The 22,989-nt window shown below is 41.7% G+C and overlaps 1 protein-coding gene across 1 annotated transcript in view; it reads right to left on the bottom strand.

Annotated features, from left to right (window-relative positions):
- The window catches only part of SAP130 (Sin3A associated protein 130), a 547,137-nt gene that overhangs the window by 466,698 nt on the left and 57,450 nt on the right, over positions 1-22,989 (bottom strand). The window lies entirely within an intron of this gene.

The raw sequence follows: 22,989 nt of genomic DNA on the forward strand, positions 1-22,989 counted from the left end.
TCAGTTTCTGCTCGAGGGCAACAGGATCAAGAGCCAGGCTTTTCAGAATCTTCAGTCCAAGATCTCTGCCTCCTTTACTTATAACAACTTAAGCGGACAACCTCTCCTCAGAGTTCACCACATTACATCTCACTGGAATGTAACAAGCTCAAATGGACCCTCATTTAGGCTTCAAGGCCAGCAAGGGATTTTTAGGAATCTTTGGGAGTGATCAAAAAGGGAATTATACAACCTCTGGACACAACTCTCAACATGCATGCATCTGATTTGATGGCATCCCAAACTTTTGAGTGGAGAATCAGGCCATACCCAACTGCCTTCAGAGTGCAAAAGTCTTGCAATACTGGAGGGGCCTCCCCAGAAAAAACCCCATTGAAGTCCTGGTTCTGCAAACCACTCCTGCCTCATAGGCAGCATCCTTGTGGTGGTGGGGGATCTTCACCAGGAGTATCCCAGAGTGGTTACTGCAATTTATGGGAAAAAAATGCTTTCCACCTTTCTGGTTCCAACAGAAGGACCACGGAGGGGTAGCAAAGCAAACTACTAGTAAACAGGGTATTCCTGTCCTGATCATTCCTAGTCAGTCGCTCTTTGAGCTTTGGGCCAAATAAGTACTTCTTTCAATGGTTGTTCCTAACAAAAGATGCTTTGAAGCAGTCTGCAAAATTGCACAGATGCACTCAGGCATGACGGCACATGGCAATGCTGGTGCCTGCCTAATGGGACGTTCCATCAGCCGCACTGGACAAAAGCTTCATGGAGACGTTGGATATGACCTGCATAGTACAGAACTGAGCCTCCAGAGTCTTTTGCACCTTTAGAGGCTGCTGAGTTTTAAACACCTTTGATACTTCAGTAACAAGGTCTCTCTGAAGCCTAGTCAAACTGTAAAGATAATTCAGGGCATGCAGAGCAAAGGTGGCTGAAACATATGTACACTTTGGCATGTTGTCCAAGGTCCAACACTCCCAGCTGTGCAGACAGACCAAAGAACTCTCTTCAGAGATGTCATTTTTGGTGGTATCTGCATTCGTAAAAGTTCCCATGGAACAACCCTTGCTCCAGTGAGGTCTGTCCACAGGAAGGGCAAAACTTTTGTCCCGTTTCCTACGGATCAGCTCCGTCACATTGGATTTTCTCCAAGCCATCCAAGACACCAGGTCTATAAGCATGTCTAGAGGAGGGAACCAGCCAGTATGTGAATGGGCCCACATCGAAGGTCTCCAGAAACATTGACTTCCCTGGGAAAGGGGCCTCAATGGTCCATCCCCCACACTGTTTCAACAACTCAAGCAAATCATCAAATGAGGTGCCACCATGGGGAACTTTGGGAGAGCCCTCCTCTTCACAGAAGTCAGTGTCCTCTGTGATGGATTCCACGACAGAACCAAAGTGCTTCCTCTTGCTCTTACCATGGACTTCCCTAGGTGGGGGAAGCGGGATACATGGAAGGAACAGGGGGGCCCTGAATACAGGGAAACCTGGGGACCCAAAGAAGCAGGCTGTCCTGAAGACAACTGATGTGGATCCAGAGGCAGAGAGATGGAAAGGTACGGACAGATCTGATGCAACTGCTGAAACATCTTTATACAAAGAGGAGAGATCTCCTTCACAAAGACAGCCAAAACTGAAGCCACGCCCAGTGCTCCAAGATTTGAGAAACCGAGCAAGGCACCAGTCCCCAGTTTCAATTCAATCTGCTCAAATGTCAAGATCTAAACCAAACTTTCAAGAGCAGAAGCACAGAAGAGCAAGGACAACTCAGACTCAAAAGTCAGCCCTGACCTTGGAGCACCATCCCCAAATGTTCCTCTCCAAGACACTCCTGGGTCTGACAGAGTCAGAGTCTGGAATGCCAAAGATGGAGGTGGTACCTGAAGCAGCCAAGTAGTTGGTGCCATCAAGGGCAGCATAGCTGAACCCATAAAACCCCAGAGCTGAAAGAAGCAGGGGAGGAATAACAGCACTAGCAGCCAAGACCAGGATTCAGACACAAGTAGGCTGGATGAAACCTAGTTGCATTTGGGCCTGCAAAAAGGATTACATTAATTGTTCCAGATCTGATGGCTTGACGCTTCACACTGACCTGGTACAGCTAGATGAAGAAGCCACAGACAGTGGTCTGGATGACCATTTAGTGGTCAAGATTGGACCCGAGGAGGAGAGGGGGATGGCCCTACAGAAAACTCCACAGGAATGCTAGGGCAGAAGGGAGATTGTAGTCTACCCGAAGCAGAAGTGTCTTTAACCAAAAAAAGGGTTGGGTATGCTCAGGGTAGATGAGTTAGAAGGGTACCACCAACAGCTCTGGAGACTGGGACCAAATTGGCACCAAAAGACCCAAAAAGTGTTCACAGCCTGAGGAACCGAAGGGTGGTACATGTTCGGCTCCTGCTGCATCTCAGTAGATAAACAGGATTGCTTGCAATCTGCTCACTCTTTCCCACAGGACTTGAACTCCTCATCCCTTGATCTGTCCTCTCAATTTTTAGTCTTCTTGCTAGGGAAGGGAAGAGCAGGAAGTAACATGGCCCTAAGCATGCCCTTCACTACAAGTTTTGCCCATCTTTCGAGGGCATGAGCACCAAAAACTGCACACGCTTGGCATTCCATCTAAAATGGGCAGTGCCAGGGCAATAAACACATTTATCAAGGGCATTCTGTGGAGGCAGGATATGCTCATGAGCCACACTTTTTGAACCCACAAGCCTTTTCCATGATCTTGGAAATAAACTCAATACAATAAAGCTACAAGAGGAAAACCTACAGATTACCAACCTACATAATAACTAGGGGAAAAAAAACACACATTTGTGAAGGAGATCTCTCCTCTATACATCTAAACATCTAATTAATACAATGTTTTAAACTACTGAAAATAAGTAAACAGCAAGCTAAAGGACTAAGCCGAAGTTAAAGGTGTAAACTCCAAAGCAGAAACACTACAGAACAGTGAAAACTTCCACAACTACACTTATCCTAAAACACTATACCTAACCTAAATCTAGAGAGACTTCTACAAGGGTAGATAAAAAACACAACTTTTTGAAATAATATCCAAACAAGGATACAAGATGACATAGCTCTCTTGAACATAACTCTAACATGACAGCAACAAATATGACCTGGAGAGGGTTGTCAGAGTAGGGTATTCTGGATAGAGGAGGCTTAGCGTTTGGACTGCAGAGTCTGAAAAAGCCAGTGCCTGGCCCAATAACCTTCAGGGTGAGACTGGACAGAAGACACTGAATCAATATTCCACATCTTTCCAACAAGTAACCATGCAGCTTCAGACATGCCTATGTGGTTGAAGTGAAGATATTTTGAGACAAAAAGAATAGTTGTAGCACATGGCATGCAACCCAACTACTAGCAAGTCTCTGAAAGGTCACCATTAGTATATCCTTACTAGGGTCCACTTTACTGATGTTAACTACAATGTTCACAGTCTACAGTGAACAGACTTACAGCTGCCTGGCAGAATACTGCAGTATACTTAACAGGCAATGAATTTACTTGAAATTTTATTGCAGGGAAGTTGCACCCTCATGTACTCTATCAATGTGAGGATTCTGCTGTCATAGTCCTAATCATCAAAATTGCCTCTGAGGTTACACCAAACAGGCAGAAGGGATATATTTTTCATCAACGTGGTATCTCAGAGGTGAGATACTTAAAGACTGGATATGTGTAGGGACACAGCATCCCCTCAAAACCACTGTAAACAGCCATCCATCCAGCCATGCATCCATTCAATCAGCCATCCATCCATCAAGCCATCCATCCAGTCATTCATCCATCCAGCTGCTACTCCCACCAGCCAGCTAGCCACTCCAGCAGCCATCCGTCATACCCATAACAGCATCTCCTTCACCACTCTGGTGGTGATGTCATGGTAGAGGGTGTGGCCAGTGTCACATCGGCCACACCCCCATGTCCCACTTTGGCACGCTTAAAAGGTGGCAACCCTACTCCAAGTGGCCCTCTTTCTAGGGAAGGAACTAAATGCTCTAAGATGCCGTCTTCCATGCCAGGTTTAGCAGCCAGTGGCCTTTGTGATAAGTCCCCAAATAGAGACAAATCTAGAGAATTGCCTCCCAAACAGGCACTCCTGCAACTACCAGACATGAAAGCCTACCCTCCTTGGGGAGGTGGCAAGTACAACAGAGTAAACCAACACCACCTGACACATTGCACATGGTAGTTTTCTTTCCTAGAAAACTTGGTTAGTCAAGAATTTGTTGGAGTGGGTGAACACAATGTGGAGCCCCATAACAGATGTTAATGCCTATTTTCTCCTTTGCAGATCCTCAGTCAGACCCTGGGAGGCTTGCCAAAGGAGTAACGGGACTCACCAATGATGAGAACATCTAAGATGGCATGCCTAAGTTCATCCTTAAAGGAGGACAGTCTACTTTACATGCATCTGATGTGAGACAGCTACCTTATCTAATCTGCCCTTTAAGTGCATATACCATCCTACCTTCACTCAATACCTAGCTTCTCCTCATCCCTTTTCCACCCATCTCATGTCCTTTGAATGCATCTGTGACCATTTTTGGCAGTCCATTCCACTCATCCCAAACACAGTCTGTCAAGACATACTTTTGCAGATCCAGGAAGTAAACAGTCCCTACAATACGAGGTCTGTGCCACCTTTTATCCAATGTCACTCCCTGTTTGGGATAACCACTTCACATCTTCCTGGCACAAGTTTGTGCACACAAATCACATCCCTCCCATCTCTTCTAGTCTCTAAAGTTAAGAGCTCCAGCTCATCTTCATTCTGATTATATTCCTTTCTCATTACCCCATGCGCTAAGACCTGAAATATAATTCCCTGCTGTTTATCCAAAACCGCATACGTTATTGATTACAGCAGAAGTATATTTTAAGTCTACCTCAAAGACATTTACTACAGACATCCCAGAACTCTATTTGTTACTACCACAGCCCTTTTACTCTGATCCTAATGGTCCAACTTCAGGTGCAATAAATACTGTGATGGTCTTTTCCTGTTCTGTCACCATCACTTAGTTCAACTTCAGTTAATTGTACAACTTAAGCCCTAAGCTCTTTTACAAAGTAAGCAGTAAAGCATAGAAGTATACAAACAGCATGGTAATAAAAAGAAAAACTATTACAGATATGAAGTACTATTAAAATTGTGAGAACTCAGAGTAAATAATGAGATACAATGATCAAGAGTAACTGTAAATTAAATGTCAGCACTGAAAACTGCTATAAAACTCCACAAACTCCAGTGTAATAAAACACAGGAAGTCACTAATGCAAATAAAGTGATCCACGCCCACAAAGAAAAGAAGGAGCAACGAAATAGCATAGGTTCCTTGTAAAAAGCGAGGCAAGCTACATTCAAGTCAAATGAAACATCCTGCAACAAAACTGCAATAAGGTAGCATAATGGGTTATTCAGCTTAATAGTTAAGTCACAGTACCTTGCAGATTCAATGCAGTGACCCCTGCAAAGCCAGTTTCCCTGTAAGGAATTTCCCTCCACAAGAATATGCATTTGTACTAAAATCCAGTTCTCATGTCACTAATTAACATGCTTTTCTTTTGAGTATTCTTACTAGTAAGTTTTTGTACTAGGAGGCCACTTACTGAAGTGACTTTTACTTGTCTCTCTTCACAGAATGGCCTCTTCCACCACTATCATTGTTACATGCCACTACCATTACTTCCTTGTACCCTAATTTTGGATTACTTAAACTTCTCATTCTTTCATGCCAGTCATATTCCCTCCCCTTAAAAGACTAACCAGATCCCTACTGATTCTTGGCAGGATATTTCTAATACCCTTTGGTATACAAGTTCCCTGTAACCAACACTATTTTGGCTCGAGTCTATATCCTTACTGACATACTCTAGGCAGTGGTTTGTGTGGTCATCCTAGTTTGTTTTCTAGTTTTTTTTTTTTTTTTTTAAAGAAACATCTTTATTAAATTATCACATATGACACAGGCAATCTTACATTTATATAAATGAAAACAAACAATACAGACACAACTTCATTCGCAAACATTATACATTGCAAACCTTGTTGACACAACTGTAGCTGCAAAGATTATACATCACTTATATCCAGTCATTATCAGTCAAACATTAGATAGCTCAATCAAAACCCTGCCTTCTTTTAAACCTCGTTCCTCCCATGCATGTATTGATCCCACAATTCCAATTTTCTTCCTATGTAATTTGGTCCTATACCCTTTTCTAAATATCCCATTCAGTTGTTTTATCTTTGTTACTATCTTTGCTACTTCTAGTAAAGTTGGTTTAGGTTTTGAATTCCATTCTCTAATAATTGATTTTGGGCAGTCACCATAATTAGACTCAGCAAGGCCTTACTATGTTCGCTCAAAAAAAATAATTTCCTTAGTTACATCAATCTGATCACCCAGTATCTCTGACACATACGTTTGCAGGGAATCTTTAAAGTCTGTGAATTCATTACCCTCCCAGAAAAAAATGTTCCCAGTTACCTTTTCTTCCCCATCACACCTCCAACATTTGTTACTTGAGGTATAAAAATACCTATGTGACCACTTTCAAGCAAAGATTCTAAACCTTCTAGACTTGGTTTCATATTTGGGAAACATGCATATTATCCCCCCATTGTTTTTTTTTTTGTTTTTTTTTTTGTGAATAGCTTATTTACTCTCTCCCCTAAATCCTTTTTAGTTATCATGCAATATTTTATATGTTCTAATAATCATTCCTTTCTTAACAGCAACTTCTGCTCTAGATTCTACTAAAATCTCTACCAGTGCTGGTCTTTCATTTAGGACCCCCCATTTCTTTCTCTCTGCCTACACTCAGATATCAATCCTCGATAGGGAAGGCGATCTCTAACCTTCAGTCCACATAATTTCTTTACATCTTCCCATTCTGTTTTCTCCAATAAATTCCAGCCCGCCTCTTGCCCATTTCCTCCATCCCTAATTGCAGTCACCCCTATTGGCAGAATCTTTGTCCATTCCCATGTTGCCTTAGTTCTTAGAATACTTTCTGCTACTTTATGAATATAATATTCTGCATGATTATTGTTCTCCCTGAAGGTCTGCATCCAAGATCCCATTCTCTCCTTGCTTCCAGAGCTTCATCCCCGTTTCATCATCATCTCTTTCCACTCTGAATTATAATTTTCTGCTTGTGCTATATATAGGAGCATTAATTGCATTGCTCTGAAATACCCCTTCAAAATCAGGTAATCCCAGTCCGCTTTGTTCTACTGGAAGAATATGCTTATCCCACATGACTCTTGCAATCTTCCCCTCACAGATATAATCCTTCAGCTCTTTATTAATTGCTATCCACAACTTCTCTGGTTGATAAAAATATGCATGACCTGTATACAAGACTAAAGGGACTAAACATTTTAACTGCTTGTATCTTACTATCGATACCCATATAAAAGAGCTTCCATTTTCTTAGTTTCTGTATTAATCTTTGCTAAGTGTCTTCCCATGGATCTATTTTGGAAGCTTGAAGTTTCAAAACTTTGAACTTCATATGGTCGAGACCATCAGTTCGAAGTTTTGAAAATTCAAATAGTTTAAATGGAGACAGCCGAACAGCGAGGAATGGGAAATTTACCATTATCTTCACTGTAGCGTGATTTCGGTGTTGGTATATTTAATTAGCGGGGGGGGGGGGTGCAGGGGGGGGGGCTTTCTCTCCTGCATAAATGTACAAAAAAATGTTGTTTATTTTTTTTATTGAAGTTTCGAACTTTCAAAACTTCGATGCTATGGTCTCAACCATATGAAGTTCAAAGCTTTGAAGGTTCGAGCTTCCAAAGTAGATCCCTTTCCACATACCCTTAGCTGCCACACCAGAATAATTTTTAATCTATACTCCTAAATACTTCATTTTATCATGCTCCCATAAATATGGATATTGCCAAACCAATTCTTGTGTGTACATAATTTACCGCTATTGACTTTGTTTTAGCTTCATTAAATTTATATCCTGAAAAGATCTGAAACCATCGCAATATGTTCCACAGCACTGTAATATCCCTTTCTGACTTTGTCAGATATAAAATAATATCATCTGCAAAAACAGCCTCTGCAAAAACAGCCAGCTTTTCTTGACTACCATACCAATTATATTCTTGAATTTCAGAGTCTCCTATTTTTTTTGCCAGTGGTTCTAAATATAATGCAAATAAAGGGGAGAGAGAACACACCTGTCTGGTTCCTCTGCTCATGCAGAAATGATCAGAAAGGACCACACACACACACACACACACACACACACACACACACACACACACACACACACACACACACACACTTCGCTTCTGATCTGTCATATATCCTCCTAATCAACCTTATGATTTTATCAGGGAATGCAAATGCTTCCACTGCTCTGCTCATAAGTCCCAACTTACTCTGTCATATGCTTTCTCTGCATCAAGACTCCCCGGCAACATCAAGACCTACCAACAACATTGGTGTTTTCATACATTCTGCTTCCCTCTGGATCATCAACGTTCTGTTAATGTTGTCAAATGTTTGCCTCTCCTCCACATAACCACATTAATCCATATTTATCAATTTTGGCATCACTTTTCTCATTCTTTTAGCCATTATAGACAAACACTTTATAATCATGGTTTAGTACTGAAATGGGCCTGTATGAAGCCGGATCAGATGGATCTGTACCCTCTTTAGGTATTACAGCTACCACTGCTTTCTTGCAGGATGTTGGTATTTCTCCTCTTACAATACTACTAAACATAGCTGTCCAGATCTTTACCATTTTTCCCTCCTAGCATCCAAACTTCGACAGGAATACCATCTATTCCTAGGGACTTTCCTGTATATCGGTTATACATCATCATTTTTACCTCATGTTCTTCTATCCTGTTAGTAATAGAGCCTTGTCCACCTCTAACCTTGGCATATTTAATTCTTCCATAAACATTTCCATTTGTACCTTTTCTTGACTTTCATTTCTAACACTTCTACAGTATCCAATACCTCTACAGGATCTCGTTACCTTCCTTGTTATAGACTCCCTAAGCCTGGCGACTGCCCTTTCTACTTTCGGTTGCCGGAGTTATGCTAAACTGGTCTTGTCTAGTATCACATTCCTTTATTTCTTCAGGAGAGTCCCACTTCCCAGAGCTACTTTTCCTTCTTTTATTAACTAGTTTTAAAAATGTTTCATCCCTCTCCCCATTTTCTGGGTCACAATCTGTTTGGAAAGTCTGTGCTGTTCATTGCCTCAAATCTTCTTTATTATTTTCAGAACACTGTATAAATGACCAAGTTTGCAGCTGGTATACCAACAACGTGATCCACTAAAAAGGAAGAATCTCCTTCTTGTTGGTAAATTCTATCCCCATACTCTAATTCCACAAAATTGAAATTCACCTGCATGCTAGACTCCACACTTGTGTTTTGCATTCCGACTAACTTTTACCATTCAAACAAGTATTTGCACTTGTATAGTTCTCATTGCCTTTGATGACATTGCTGTCCTCAGTCAACATTTTGCAAGTCCTGCACTGCTTTAAGTACCCTCTCTCCACTAGGTCCACACAAAAGAATTTATCCAAATTATCTATATAAAGTACAGTTGTGTAAAATCTTACCAAAACAATGGATGTTCTTCTCTGTTGCAGTATTCACTACAATAGTGATCCCCTGCCACATGCGGCTCAATATCTGGTCAGTATACCAAAGTTTTAGGTAGCTTTAAGGTACGCTGTATGTCACAAGTATGCTTCACGCATAGGGCATAAAGGTGACATCCAGATGTACCATCCTCAGAACTGGCAGCCCCAGTAGGAACACCAGTCCAAGTAAAAGAGAGACAGTTGGTATATACAGAAGAGAAAAGGACCAGGGAGTGGAGGGAGTGAATACTGCAACAGTGAATAGAAGGACATCTAGCATTATGGCAAGATTTTACACAACTGTACTATGTCCTTCCATTTCACTGTTGCAGTTTTCATTACAACAGGGAGAGTGCCAAAGTTCAGGAAGAAGAAAGGGAGGAGGAAGGACAGCACAGCTCTCTAGGATGCCATGAAGGACGGCCCTAGCAAAACCAGCTCTAGCTGTGGAAATCCCGTCCAAGTTTTAGTGCTTGGTAAATGTACACACAGAAGTCCGGGTAGCTGCCTCAAGAATAGAATTAGTATCCCAACCTTTGTAAAAAGTACCAGAAGAACTCGCAGCTCTAGTAGAATGAGGCTTAACAGAAGGAAGACTCCTACCATGAAAAGGATAACAAAAAGAAATGGCTTTAGACACACAAGAAGAAACAGTTTGCTTGGACACAGCCAATCCCAACGATCAAGGATGAAAGGAAATAAAACAGCTGATCAGATTTATGAAGAGTCTAAGTCTTATCCAAATAAAATCTGAGTTGCCTATGCACATCCAACGCATGCAGCACCTTCTCACTGGCAGACTGCAGAGAAGAGAAAAAAGTGGGCAAATGAATAGACTGATTAAGGGACAACTTATACAATACATCGGGCTTAAAAGAAGGATTAGTAAACAAGGGCATTCTGTCCTTATGAAACACCAAAAGGACAATCCATAAGGGCTTGAAGCTCAGACACCCGCCTGGCAGAAGTAAGGGCTAACAAATGTACAATCTTCCAAAAGCAATGCTGTAAAGAAGCTGAAGCTGCAGGCTCCAAGGAGCCAGAGTCAATTTTTCCAAAACAAAATTAAGATACCAGGGAGGAAGAAGAAGCTTCCTGGGAGGCCTGATTAAAACATCTAAAGAAATAAATGTGTATAGGTGTGTGTATAGCATATTGAAAATTTCCATAAATCAATTGCATCCACACATATAAATACTCTAAGAGGCCTTAATCAATGTGTAATATGAAACACACTATATATTATGTAAAACAATTACATCCACATACATATTGTTTTGAATATGTTGAATTTGAATATTGTTTTGCAATACGAATATTCAGACTTTCATAATTATATAACCACAAACAAATGACACGTAGATTGCTTAATTTCCCATTCATGCTTCTATTTCCCTTGGCTAACACCATCCATGGCTGAACCACTTTATTTTCACCAAGATCATTACCACTGAACCTCTACTGCTGAGAGTTAGTACTATGTGAATAACTTCAATACATTTCCTGAAGCCATCCCTTTTCTACATCATATTGTTTTTTTATTGCTAAAAAGTATATATTGTTCACCCCCCCCCCACACTCTTACCTCATTTGTCCTTGATGTGTACTTCTGTATCATGTCACTAAGTTTTTAATTCAGTCCTGCACCAGTAGAACCCTCACACCGACATTACATATGCAGGCAATATAGGTATAGGTTCATGGGTTGTTACTAGGCTAACTACTAGGGTTGGGAGGGTGGCCTAATGGTTAAGGTGTTTACCTTACAAACACAAGGTGCAGGGTTTGAGTCTCACAAGGGATAATTGGCTAGGCTTAAAATGGCTCACAAGAGCAGTTAGCTTAGTACTTATCTATGAACCTATGAACTACCACTAGGGCCCTTACAAGCCTAACTGCACACCCCAAACCATATAGGCTTAGAGTATCACGGGGATCTATAAAGAGAGGGATGCATGTTATAAGGGAGGTAACTAAGGTCTTTGTGCAGAGAGGTGGTGTCAAGGATAATGCTTTCTTACTGATGGCCTCTGACAACCCACATACTAATCATATCTCACAAGCACAAAAAATATCACTAAAGCAAGTCATTTCATACTACTTCCTAGTTACCATCCTTAACATTCAGAAAACCCACAAAATGTGTAATACTAAAAGCCATGCAAGCCATGCTATAAATACATGCTGCTCATTATATAACGGACTTGATACAGGTAACCAGCAATATTTTTAAAACTTAATATTGAAAACTAGAAGTGATTTTCAGAAAAAATAACTTTTTCCTGGAAAACTTTGCAAGCTTAACTCTTTAGGTATGGAACTCATGTTACAAGCCAGTTAACTATACCAGATACAGTGAGCGGAGTCAGACAAAAGAAAACATAAGCATAACAGCTCCAACACAAGGTTAGCTATGAGCTAAATAAATGACAAAGGAAGGACAGCGGGTATACAAGAGCACCAGCATGTGACTACAGACCAAGAACCAGCAGATCACCCCCTATAGGAGAGATTACTAATCAAGCAATGGCAACACAGAAGGTGATGTTAAAGTTAGAAGTGGTAAAGACCATTCTGCTTTTTCAATGTTTTTGCCAGATATGCTGTCTTAACTCAGCCAGCATACAGATCAGTTTGTGCCTCTACATGTCCTGAGTTACCCATCTTAAGATCTAAGCCTCTGGGACAAAAAAAAAAAAAAAAAAAAAAAAAGACATCCGACTGTTTTTTATGATCAATTTCTAAGAAGATCCTACCTCCTTAACCTAGTGAACATCTTTGTAAAAGTCACTAAGGCACCAGATAAGGGCAAAATGATACAAACAGCTCATCTTGACCTGGCCAAGGCCTTCAATACCATTCCGCACTCCAGGATTATAGACAAACTAGTGAAACTAAATGAACACCCTTATATAAAAACCTTTGGGCAGTGAAGTAGCTTAAACAGAACTCAGTCGATTAGGAAGGAGAGAAGACTCGCCTTCAGCAGGTTCACCACTAGTTTATTCCACAGAGACTGGTACTAGGGCCAGTCCTGCTTGAAATTACTACCCCAATATCAATACTGATCAAGAGTCTTTGTCTGACCAAGCCTGCAGACGACTGCACATTTCGAGCAATCATTAACTTGCCAGACAACTCCCAGATCCTACATGAGGGAATTACATATACAATGATGCCAGGGACAGTGGTCTAAAGCTGAGTGTAGTATTATGCTCTTTGGAAAACATAAGCACTCAAGAACCTACCACATAAATGAGAACCCCCCCCCCACCTCAAAACTGACACATTATTAGAGGCCTGTATACTTTTGCAGATGAACTCTCCTTCCACTACTATATCCCTCTTATCATTAGGGAATCCTGACCCACTTGATTAATCTCTTCCAAGTCCAAGAATGTTACCATCCCTCTTTCTTCCCCTTCTAAGGCCCAGAACAGAAAACAATGCTCCTTTCTGGCACATACCTATCCAAATATAGTTGGAAAAATAAATAAGGGCCTGAGACCCAGACGCTACCCAGAATGACTTAAAGCTCTAGCGCTTTTTTTTTAAAGCTCTAGCGCTTTTTTCCATCCCATACAGACTCCGATAATGTGATCTCTGCCTATAACACCTCATATGACCCAGTTCTGCATGTCCAAAAAAATCTGTAACACCCCTACAAGGCATCTAAACCTCCACTATAAAAATAAACAGAATAGGACAGAACCTCTCTCACAGAATTCTTCTCTGCTAGAACAGACTGCCCTTACAGGTTACACAAGGTAGCTCCCTAATTCTCTAATATACAGCATGTAATGTTGTAAGTGTTTTTTCCTAAACGGACTGGTAACAAACTCTCTACTATGCAATGTGTGAAATAAGTGTTTGCATTCCAAAATCATTTGTTAACAATGCAAATGTTTATACTCCTATACACAAACTCACTTATGACATATGTTCATTGCTTTTCACTGTGCTAATCTGTACACCTCTGCACTTAGAATCATATGTCTTAATGTTCAACAGTTCAAATCACAACAGGTCTGTGGAGGTACTAGAAATAATTTTGGAAATTCTATGAAAGTCTGCATAAAGCAGAGAAATATGGAAATCAAGAAAAGATACAAATGGAAATGTTTATGGAAAAATTAAACATGCCAAGGTTAGCGGTAGATGAGGCTCAATTACTAACAGTTAGTATAGAAGTACATGAGATAAAAATTGTACTGTACAACTAATTTACAGGAAAGAACCCTGGAAAATATGGTAGTTCTGTGGAAGTTTGAAAGCCAGGAGGGAAAAAAAACTAAAAAAGATCTGTAAGGTTTTTGTTTAGCAGTATTTAAGAGGAGGAGAAGCACTAACATCCTGGAAGAAAGCGGTGGTAGTTGTAATACCTAAAGAGGGTAAAGATCGATCAGATCCTGCTTCATACAGGCTAATTTCAATACTAAACCATGATTATAAAGTGTTCATGTCTATAATGGCTAAAAGAATGGCAAAACTAATGCCAAAATTGATAGATATGGATCAATGTGGTTATCGGGGGGGGGGGGGGGGGGGCAAACATTTAACATTACCAGAACACGGATGATCCAGAGGGAAGCAGAATGCAAGATACGACTGATGCTGGTGGGTTTTGATGCAGAGAAAGCATTTGACAGAGTAAGCTGGGACTTTATGAGCAGGGCGATGGAAGCATTTGCAGTTCCTGAAAAAATATAAGGTTGATTAGGAGGATATACGAGGGGTCGAAGGTGAAAATTAAAGTGGGTGGTGTCCTTCCTGATCATTTTTGCTTGAGCAGAGAAACCAGGCAGGGGTGTCCTCTTTCTCCTTTGTTATTTGCATTATATTTAGAACCACTGGCAAAGAAAATAAGGGACTCAGAAATTCAAGGATATAATTGGTATGGTAGTCAAGAAAAGCTGGCTATATCTGCAGATAATACAATTCCATACCTGACAAAACCAGAAAGAGACATAACAGTGTTGTGTAACATTTTGAGACTCTTTCAAATCTTTTTGGAGTACAAAATTAAATAAGCTAAAACAAAGGCAATAGCAGTAAATTACATACCCACATATGAATTGGTTTAGCAATATCCATATTTATGGGAACATGATAATTAAGTATTTAGGAGTATGCATTAAAATGATGCTGGTGTGGCAGCTAAGGATATATGGAAACAGACTAAACAAAAAAATATATTACAAACATTGAGAAAATGGAAGCTTTGTTATATGGATAGTACGATAAAAGCAGTTAAAATGTCTTTAGTCTTATACACAGGCCAGGCATATTTTTATCAACCAGAGGAGAAGTTTTGGATAGCAATTAATAAAGAGCTGAAGGACTTTATCTGGGAGGAGAAGATGACAAGAGTCAAGTGGGATAAGCTGACTCTTCCAGAAGAACAGGGCGGGTTGGGATTACCAGATTTGAAGGGGTATTTCAGAGCTAATAGCTGTGAACCAATTTTCTTTACTGGTGTTTCTGAACTTGAAGGCATAAATCTGAGGTATCAGAAGCACCAATAAATAAAACTGGTTCAGATGCATCAGTAAAGAAAATTGGTACACAGCTATTGGTTCCACTGTATTTGTATTTTCTTTGTGATTTGAAGGTAGAGTTGGAGTGTGTTTCTTAGTGGGCATTTCAGAGCTACACTGTTAAGGATCCTATACATAACACAAGCAGAGAACTACAATTCAAAGTGGAAAGGGATGATTATGAAACAGGGAGAAGCTCAAGAAATAAGGAGAGGCTGGGATTTTGGATGCAGGCCTTTAAGGAGAACAATAATCATACAAAATATTATATCTATAAAGTAGCAGAAAGTATCCCAAGAACTAAGCCAACACAAGAATGGAGAAAGAAGATTCTGCTGATGGGGATGACTGCAATTAGGAATACAGACAGTACACAAGAAGGGGCTGGAACTAACAGGAGAAAAGTGGCAAAGGAACCAAGGTACTGGGAACAAATAACTAGAGATGGAAATATGATGGAATGGGAAGACGTCAACAATTTATTTGGATTACAGGTTACAGACTGCCTTCCCTATCAAGAACTGATATCACAGTATAGACAGAGAAAGAAATAGGGGGCTCCTAAATGAAAGACCAACATTGGTAGAGTTTTTTGTAGAATCTTGAACAGAAATTGCCATTAAAAAAGGAATAATTAGTAGAATATACAAAATACTGTATGATAAATATAAGCATCAGAGGAGGTTAGAAAGGACTGGGAAGAGATTGGATAAGTAATTCACAAAAAATAATGGGAGGATATATGTACGTTTCCCAAATATGCAACAAAATCTAGAAGATTTAGGATTTTCACTTGGAAAAGTCTACAAAGATATTTTATACCCCATGTAGACTCTACAGAATTTTCTCCCAGCTAGAAGGCAGACGTTGGAGGTCTGATGGGGAAAAAAAAAAAAGGAGTTAATTGGGAACATTTTCTGGGAGCGCGGTGAGTTGGCAGACCAAGGATTCTCTGTGGGATGCACTGTCAGAGATGCTGGGTGGACAGACTGGTGTGATGAGGGAGATGATTTTTCTGAGCTATGACACAGAATCAGAGGTGGCTAATTATGGTGGCTGCCAAAAAAAGCTATTACTAGAAAATGGAAATCAAAATCTAAGCCAACTACACTATATAGTAACAGAGATAAGACAACTGGAATTGAGATAGTTTAAAATAAGGCAGGACTTATATAAGCTATGTAATATTTAACTGAAAATGACTGGGTAGATTGTAAGTGATGAATAATGTTTGCAACTGGGAGTGTGTCAGTATCATTTGTGAAGTAAAAAGCTTGCAACTAGGATTGTGTTGGTGTGGCTTGCTTTCATTTATACAAGTGTGTAATTGCCTATGTCATAAGTGATGGTTTAATAAAAATATTTCTCATTTAAACAAAACAAGAAAAAAGGCATAAAAGACCAGAGCTACCAGAAGAGACCGGATATGCTGTCACTATATTCAACACCCAACACACTACTTAGGGCAAATCTACAGCTTGCATTTAGGACTTAAGGATCCAGTAATCCTAGACATCTTAGATCTCCACTGAAACAGTCCTACAAATATGAGGCCCAAACAGTTATATATGCATCAGTAAATTAACAAAACGGTGGCAGGATAGACTCATCAAGCATCACCTTCCTCCCTCTGTAGAAAACTTACATTACCCTCCTTTTAAAGACCAAACTGGCCTGTTCCTCCTTGAAAAAGGAAGCAAGGCCTTAGTTGCCATTTGCACTTTGCCGGTCCTCATCCTATGTCCAGCTGTCTTGCAACTTCTGTGAGCCTATGTAAGTTGCTCTGATAGAAAACCCATTCCCTCTGCTTTTCTTGGATGTGGTGGGAAAAGTGTAGGTCTAATATCTTGTAAACTTGACAACCTCTTTAAAAGAAGCAGACCGATCATGGAACAGAACACAAGTAACTGCAGGATACAGGCTTCCAAAATTGTTTATTTGGTTTAAATGGTTTACTTGCTAAAGCCAATGCTCACCTTATTATAACACACTAAGAGTCTCTCCAAAGGCATGATCTTCAAATGTTAAGTCAGGGAACTTGGACTAATTCTGTCCATCTAACAGAAAATCATATGAAGAAAGAGCATCTCCAGAAAAGAAACAGAAGCTGAAGGTAGTCAACAAACTTAGATGGTTCTGTGACACCAATGACAAAACTCGAGACTGCAACCTAGAAGACCTGTAATCAATTAACAATCCAGGCGATGGAAGAACTCACAAGGTCAGGTGGAAATTTAACACCGACTTGTCCTTAAGTTCATAGGAGGTTACTAGGCTATTGGTCCTAGGGCCTTTATAAAACTCTAGCCATGTTATACACTCGTTCCCAGTTTTTGCAGCACAAGTCTATGATCAGCACTGACTCCACTTATCCAATCAGCACTGACTCCACTTATCCAAGAGGGACACAGGTGACATCCACAGGGTAAATTTATGGTCTCCCAGTTGTCTAAGTTACGCTTAAATATCGTCATTGAGGAGCTCCGTTTTACATGAATTGGGAGCTTGTTCCAGAAGAGTGGCAATCTCTGGGAGACATATCTGTCTCTCCAGCATGTCCTGTTAATGTCACAGGCTAGGTTAAGGTTCCTAGAGCGAGCAAATCTTGTCCCATTCGACTTGCAGATGTGCAGCATTTCCAATAGGGGAGGGTCCGAGACTGCTCAGTAGGCCAGGCATAAAAGTCACCTCTCAGCATCCTATAAGATACAGAATACAGTGATATGGCCTTTAGTCTATAAATGCGGGTTGTGTTGAAGGCCCTGAACTTTCTTGGTAAGAAACCTCTAAGGTCTTTCCAGCTGCTGCAGGTGTCTGGGGATGTAAATACAGAAGAGAGAGTTGTACTCCATTAGTGGTCTGATGAGGGATGAGTACAGGGTACTACAACATCCTAAGCTCTGGATGTGATGCCCTTACTTATGAGATGTGCAACACAGAAGGCCTTCCTTACCACTGTGGATACATGGTAATCAAAGTTAAGGTTGCTACCAACCTGCGTTCCCACATCTCTCACCACAGGGTTTGAGCTAAGAAGGGTGCTGTTAATATTGTAATTTGCAGGGATTTTCCCTTTGCAAAAAGGGATAATGTATTTTTAGTGTTTAGTTTAAGTCTGTTGATTTGGCACCAATCATTTGTCTGTGTAAGCCCTTTTTGTAGTATGTCAATATCATTGGGGGACTCTATGATTGCACCCAGTCTGCAGTCATCGCCAAACCTGGTAAGCCACATGCAATCTATTTTCACCTGGACCTCTGAAAAACAGACTACAAACAGTAGGCTGCCTAGCAGAGATCCTTGTGGTACACCACTGGTAACTAGTCTGCTGGTAGAGGTGAATTCCCAACTTTGACTGTATGCGTTCGGTTGGTGAGCCAGTTAAACCATCAAGTGACATACGGGTTAATCTCCAGCTGGCTGTGGTTCTCAATGATGCCCGAGTGGGGAATTGTGTCAAAAGCCTTGGCTAAGTCAAGATAGGCTGCATGTACTGGTTTGCCTTCATCTAGGGTTTGGTGACATTCTCAAAGAATTCCACCAGGTTTGTTGAGCATGATCCAACTTTAAAGAAGCCAAATTGGGTCGGGTCAAGAGTTTGAAGGTCACCTATGTCTTTGTTGATAAGGTCCATGATGATTCTCTCCATGGCCTTGCAGATAAGGCTGGTGAGGCTTATGGGGCTATAGTTCCCAGGGTAGGTTGATGGACCAAGTTTGTGCAAGGGAATTATTGTTGCTGTTTTCCACTCTACTGGGACAAAGCCAGTACTTGGACTGTAGCTGAAGAGAGTGGCAAACGGTTCTGCTACGTCCTGTTTTAGACCATTTAGTAGGCAGCCTGGGATGTTATCCAGTCCCAAAGGGGTGTGTTTTTGGCCATGGAGAGTGCAGTTATGACCTGCTCTTTGTAGATACTAGGTAGAGGACTGGTGACAGGTATGCTTTGGGGTACATCGGGTGGGGAGAGGAGGGGGTGACGTTTGCACCAAATCTGTCGGTTGGCAGGTTGTCGACGTCCTCAGGGTCAGTATGAGTGGTACCCTCCACTACTAGTTTGGCACAAAACTAGGCCTTTCCTTTTAGTTTTCTGACAAAGCTAAGGAATGCCTTGACATTATCCTTAGCTAGAGATGCTAGCTTAGCTTTGTAATTGGCTTTAGAGGACTTTACAAGATAGCTAATTTGCTTGTTCAAGCTGTGGAGGTTGTCCTTCCTCTGCTGAGTCAGTTCCCTCTTGTTCTTGGACATTAGTTTCTTCCTCTTGTTGTATAACCTATTTATGCTCAATATTCACCAGGGTGTTTTTTTTATTTTTTTTTATTTTGATCCGTTCAGGTACAGCCGAGTCTATATATTTATACAACTGTTTATACAGGGCATTTATGAACACCTCTGTATAGGATTCACTGTTGACAGTGGTAGCAGGGGGCTTGAAACTATTTATGCCATTGCTTAGGAGGCTATTGTTTGTTTTGCAGAAATTTTTCATCCTTTTTGCTCGAGGAGGGTCAGGTATGATTGTTACTTTGAACAAGACCGACTAGAATCAGTATGACCTGGGTTAAAGGCTTCCTTCATCAGTGATCAGTGCTGACATTCTACAGTGGATTCTTTGACTTAACTACCAATAGTGGAGAATGCCCATGAGAAAGGCTTGCCTGACCCATCAATAGTTGCAGGTGCAAGTAAAAGACACTACGTGGAATAAATTCAAGAAGCCTAGGGACTAGAAAGTTAACAGCCGTGGGCATTAACAGTAATGTTGCCAGTGCTTGGATGGATGCTTCTGTGCTTCTTTCTGGAACAGGAAGAAAAGGGAGACTTATCTTTGTAGTTTTCTTCAGCTGTGGGGTTCTTGGAAGATGAATGTTAGAATAACTGAAACCCATACAAAGACAAACACAGAAAGGACGGTCTCAATCCTTCAAATTTAAAATGAGACTTTCAGCTGCAGTTATTTAATTATTCACACTTCACTCTAATTATACCTTTTGTAACTTCAAAAAAATAATTGACTACAACTGGCTTAATTTCTGGGGTATTCCAAGGGATCCAGCATCTGCCTGTAATGACATGACTGACGGGCGTTAATGCTTTGCTAGAGATGGCCTCCACCTGTCACCCCTGGGATTCTGGGTCCTGGCCAAGGTTCTTGCCTCCCCCACTGTGCCTTTTTTAGGCAATGTCCCAAAGACAAATCTTCGAACATAAAATTTCCGGCAAAAAGGAAATTGAAGGCCATGCTGCTTAATGCTAGGAGCCTTAACCTGAAAATGCACTCCCTGGAGACTGTACTCCCACTTGAAGATGCTGACATCTGTGTGGTCACAGAAAGTTGGTTCAGGGCTGCAGACAGCACCCCTGCCTTACCTTACCAGGCTATACCTCATTCCACACATTCCAACCCCCAAAATGAGGTCAGGAAGACTAAGGGTGGTGGAGTCTCTATCTTCACTACAAATAGGTACATCTCCACAATGGTTTGCCAGCATGACGTACTGGAACTACTCCAGGTGCAACTGACAGTTGGCAAGACACCCATCCTTTGGAGACCGGAAGACCTTGTTTACCTACTGCATAAGACAGGAACAGTTGATCTGATTGTCTAATGTCTTTGGTTCTATGCAAATAAAAGCGTAGTTGCCTGTGAACATCTAACTGATGCAACTTATATTCCGCCCTGTTGGAGTGGTTAGGGAAAAACACAGGAAGGTCTATGGACTGATTCAAACTATCTGAAGAGACCTTAGGAAGGAAGGACAGATTAGTCCTAAGAACAACCCTGTCATTGTGGAACACGAGGTATGGGGGACGGACAGAAAGAGCCTGTAGTTCCGAAACTCTTCTGGCTGAAGTAATAGCTACCAGGAAGAGGGTTTTCCAAGATAATAACTTCAGCGAACAAGAAGCCGCAGGTTCGAAAGGGGGCAAAATTAGCGAAGTTAAAATCAAGTTTAAATCCCGCGGTGGTGGAGGATCTCTCACTGGGGGCCTGAGCAGAGTGGTTCCTTTGAGAAAGGCTTTACACAGCTTACGGGACATGATATTGTTTTCTGACAGGCCAATGTGAAAATCTGAAATTGCAGCTAACTGGGCTCTAATTGTAGCTGAAGCAGAACCAGCATGGAAGAGTTCTGCTAGAAATTCCAAAATGGAGTGCACTGGGGCTGAAAAGGGGTCTATGCTTTTTGCCTCTGCCCAGGAAGAAAAACGTTTCCACTTACTAGCGTAAGTTTTTCTGGTCGTAGACTTGTGTGATGACAAAAGGATTTCTCTCACAGATGGGGAAATATCTGGGAGCCTGGCTACGGTTGGAAGTGGAGCAACCACGCTGTGAGCAGGAGTGTGTGCAGGGATTGGTGCAGCCCGCCTGACTGATGAATCAGGAGGTCTGGAACTAGGTCCAGAGTCCAGGGCTGTTCGAGAAGATAGGAGTGCAAGAACGGAAACCATATTTGTCGAGGCCAGTAAGGAGCAATGAGGATCATTTTGCAACCCGAAACGGCAGCCTTCTGAATCAATTTCGGTATGAGGGGGAAAGGAAGAAATGCATAAAGAAGTCCCTGGGGCCAATCGTGGACTAGAGCGTCTCTGGGGGGATGCCCGGGGAGTGGAAGGAGGGAGAAGAAATTGCTGCACTTGTTGTTAAGGGGAGTTGCAAAAAGGTCGCAGCAAGGTTGGCCCCATCTGCGGAAGATTTGGTCCGTAACCACCTGGTTCAGAGACCACTCATGAGGCATGAGAATTGCTCTGCTCAGTCTGTCTGCTATAACGTTGGACTTCTCAGGGATGTGTGTTGCAATCAGAAACCGTTGGGAAGAGATCGCCCACGTCCAGAGTCTGAGTGCTTCTCGACATAGGGGGTAGGACCTGGTTCCGCCCTGCTTGTTGATGTACCACACTACGGACATATTGTCCGTTTGAACTGCAATGGTCCCGGTAGGAAGAGAGTCCTGAAGAGCCTGCAACGCTAAGAGCACGGCCCTCATCTCCAAGACATTTATGTGCAGATGATACTCGTGAGGCTGCCAGGTGCCTTGGACTGTTCTGCCCTGATAATGCCCCCCCAGGAGGGGGAAGAACAAATGGTCTGCTGTGGAGCACTGATGTGGAGACCATCCACCACGCAAGGTGTTTCTTGCATGCCTGAGTAATCATAATCGTGTAAGACATGGGAAGTTGCTGGAAGGACCATTGGGTGAAAAGAAGCCACTGGAGAATCCTCATGTGAAAACGAGCTAGGGGGACAAGTACGATGGCTGCTGCCATGAGACCTAGAGTTTGAAGGACAAACCTGGCTTGAATCCTTTTGCATGCTAATAAAACCATGACATGCTGACGAATCACTGAAACCCTGTCTGGTGGGAGGCTCGCTAACATGTCTTTGGTATTTAAATTTACGCCTATAAAGGTGATAGATTGACAGGGCAACAATGCAGACTTTTCGAAATTTATTGTGATACCTAGCCTGGAGCAAGTGTCGATGGTGCAGTCTCTGGCTCACAGAAGGTGATGTCTGGTGGTAGCAGTGAGGAGCCAGTCGTCGAGATATGGAAACACTTGGAATCCTTGCCGTCTCAGATGAGCGATAACTACTGCCATACATTTGGTAAATACCCTGAGGGCTGTGGTGAGACCAAAGGGCAGAGCTCTGAACTGATAATGGCTGGCTCCCAGCCGGAAGCGGAGGAATCTTCAGAAGCGTCTGTCCATTTTTATGTGGTAGTACGCATCCTGAAGATCTATGGAGCACATCCAACTGTCCTGACCCAGAAAGGGTAAAATGGACTGAAGCGTG

The sequence above is a fragment of the Protopterus annectens genome, chromosome 4.part1 (assembly GCF_019279795.1).
Source record: "Protopterus annectens isolate FY-2018-M chromosome 4.part1, PAN1.0, whole genome shotgun sequence".
NCBI classification, from domain to species: Eukaryota; Metazoa; Chordata; order Ceratodontiformes; family Protopteridae; genus Protopterus; species Protopterus annectens.